Source organism: Lactuca virosa, chromosome 2, assembly GCF_052849685.1.
Source record: "Lactuca virosa cultivar CGN04683 chromosome 2, Lactuca_virosa_CGN04683_v6, whole genome shotgun sequence".
Taxonomy (NCBI): Eukaryota; Viridiplantae; Streptophyta; class Magnoliopsida; order Asterales; family Asteraceae; genus Lactuca; species Lactuca virosa.
In genome coordinates, this window is record NC_136427.1 from 64,927,195 (window position 1) to 64,930,811 (window position 3,617).

The following is a 3,617-nucleotide window of genomic DNA, read 5'->3' on the forward strand; positions in this document are numbered from 1 at the left end:
GGAAGGGTGTGATCCGCTTCAGGAAGAGGGGGAAATTGGGTCCCCGATACATTGGGTCGTTTTGGGTCATTGCCAGGGTTGGCAATGTGGCATATAGACTCGAATTACCAGAGGAGCTTAGTCAGATCCACAATAACTTCCACGTTTCACAATTGCGGAAGTGTGTTCTAGATGAGGAGGCGGTGGTGTCATTAGGCGATATTCAGGTCGATGAGCGCCTGAATTATGTCGAGAGGCCGGTGTGACAACCTGATATTTCGAATCAATGTAATGACCTAAAAACCAAGAATTGTAATCTATTTTGATATATTGGAAATAGCGTCAAAAATAAAATATTCAAAAGTCTCATTTGGGTTACATAAAATGATTGATATCATGACAAGGTTTACAGAAATATAAAGAACAATCAAATCGGAGTTATAACGAAGAAGTTATGACCGATCAAAGATTCGTGCCAAAACCGGTAAAACACTGTTAAACGTAAAAAGTGAAATTTCAATAAAGTACTTTTTAGCCTTAGGTATCTAAAAGAAAGTCGTAGATAATAACAAACCGTGAGCGTACATAAAAAGAACGTCCAAATCTGACTTCGTATGAGGAAGTTATGATTTTTCTATGTTTGAGAACAGCAGTAGACAGCTAAATATTCGAAATAATGATCGAACGATTTTTAGCCGACACCATCTAAACGAGAATTAAAGATCTCGACAATAGTAGTACAACGGTAAAAAGACAGACGAAAACGGACATCGGATGAAGAAGTTATGGATTTTTTTAACAGACTTTTCCAGTCCCGGCCTGTTAAAAATATATAATTAAAAATAAAGTCAAAATTTTCCGATGAAGTCTAAATGAAAGCTGTAGAGTATATTCTCACCTACGCGTGGATATAAATAACGTGAAAAACGGAGCTCGTATGCAAAAGTTACGGATTTTCAAAGATTTGGGCACACACTTCGAGGTTATCGGAAGGATTACGCCCCACGTCGCCCCTATGCCCTCTACTCCCGTCCCATCCGAAGACCGGCGACCGATGACGTCATCGCTGATGTACGCCCTGCGTACGAGGGTACGCCCAGCGTACGAGCTACGGACGAGGTACGCCCCGCGTACTACGGAGTACGCCCAGCGTACGAGGCCAGTTTCCTCTCCTATAAACACCCGGTTTGTGCAGGATAGTCGGGGATTATTGACCCGTTGCGGTCGGGTCTGGGTTCCGATGTGTGGTGGGGTCAGACAGACTATATTGGAGGAGGCTCATAAGTCTCGCTTCTCTATTCACCCGGGGGCCACCAAGATGTACAAGGACTTGCGATTGAGTTATTGGTGGCCGTGCATTAAGCGAGAAATCGCTTGGTACGTTGAGAGGTGCTTGACCTGCAGGATGGTCAAGGCCGAGCACTAGAGGCCGCATGGAAAGCTGCAGCCTCTAAAGAATCCCATGTGGAAATGGGAACAGATCACGATGGATTTCATCATCAAGCTGTCGAGGACATCGAAGGGGTTCGACGCTATCTGGGTCATCGTGGATCGATTGACCAAGAGTGCTCATTTTTTGCCCATTGGGGAGAGCTCATCGGCCGAGAAGCTGGCCGATGTGTATATACGCGAAATTGTCACTCACCATGGGGTTCCGGTCTCTATCATCTTAGACCGTGATATTCGGTTTACCTCCCGATTTTGGCAGAAGTTCCACGAAGAACTGGGCACACGACTGCATTTCAGTACACCCTATGATCCACACACGGACGGCCAGAGTGAGCGAACGATACAGACTCTTGAGGATATGTTGAGAGGCGGCGTTATTGACTTCGGTGGGAGCTGGGACTCCTACCTACCACTTGCAGAGTTCTCCTACAACAACAACTTTCACTCAAGCATTGGTGCTCCACTATATGAGCTGTTGTATGGGCGGAGGTGTCGCACCCCAGTCTGTTGGGGTGAGGTGGGTCACAGGGTGATGGATCGGACTGAGGTAGTCCTGCAGACTACCGAAATGATTCAGTAGATTAGACAGCGGCTGCAGACCGTAAAGAGTCGGCAGAAGAGCTACGCCGACCGACGCCGATCTGAGCTGGAGTTTCATGTCGGTGACATGGTACTTCTGAAGGTCTCACCCTGGAAGGGTGTGATCCGCTTCAGGAAGAGGGGGAAATTGGGTCCCCGATACATTGGGTCGTTTCAGGTCATTGCCAGGGTTGGCAATGTGGCATATAGACTCGAATTACCAGAGGAGCTTAGTCAGATCCACAATACCTTCCACGTTTCAGGTCGATGAGGAGGCGGTGGTGTCATTAGGCGATATTCAGGTCGATGAGCGCCTGAATTATGTCGAGAGGCCGGTGTGACAACCCGATATTTTGAATCAACGTAATGACCTAAAAACCAAGAATTGTAATCTATTTTGACATATTGGAAATAGCGTCAAAAATAAAATATTCAAAAGTCTCAGTTGGGTTACATAAAATGATTGATATCATGACAAGGTTTACAGAAATATAAAGAACAATCAATTCGGAGTTATAACGAAGAAGTTATGACCAATCAAAGATTCGTGTCAAAACCGGTAAAACAGTATTAAACGTAAAAAGTGAAATTTCAATAAAGTACTTTTTAGCCTTAGGTATCTAAAAGAAAGTCGTAGATAATAACAAACCGTGAGCGTACATAAAAAGAACGTCCAAATCTGACTTCGTATGAGGAAGTTATGATTTTTCTAAGTGTCAGAACAGTAGTAGACAGCTAAATATTCGAAATAATGATCGAAAACGGACAGTCGAAAACAGTAGTACAACGGTAAAAAGACAGTCGAAATAATGATCTAAATGAGAATTAAAGATCTCGACCATAGTAGTACAACGGTAAAAAGACAGTCGAAAACGGACATCGGATGAAGAAGTTATGGATTTTTTAACGGTTTAACGGACTTTTCCAGTCCCGGCCTGTTAAAAATTTATAATTAAAAATAAAGTTAAAATTTTCCAATGAGGTCTAAATGAAAGTTGTAGAGTATACTCTCACCTACGCGTGGATATAAATAACGTCAAAAACGGAGCTCGTATGCGAAAGTTACGGATTTTCAAATATTTGGGCACACACTTCGAGGCTTATCCGAAGGATTACGCCCCACGTCGCCCGTATGCCTTCTACTCCCGTCCCATCGTCAGACCGGCGACCGATGACGTCATCGCTGACGTACACCCCGCGTATGAGGGTACGTCCAGCGTACGAGCTGCGGTCGAGGTACGCCCCGCGTACTTCGGAGTACGCCCAGCGTACGAGGCCAGTTTTCTCTCCTATAAATAGGGTGTGAGGCTTCCGAGTTTTGGTTTCTAATTCACCATTTTCTCTCCCACTTTTTCACTCTCGAGCCTCCCGAAACTATCCCGACGCCCCGGATTCATATCCAAGCTCCGACGAAGGTCCGAAGGTCCGAAGCTCCGAGATTCCCGAAAAATTTTCCACTTTCCGTTCGAAGTGCTGCCCGAGAAAAATCTCATTTTCTTCAAATCACCACACTTTTCAGTTGAGTTCATACCCCTACATTTTCAAGTTTTCTTTAGTTTTCAGGGGGGGGGGGGGAGAATACAAGTTAAAACACCAAAACGTATTTGAAA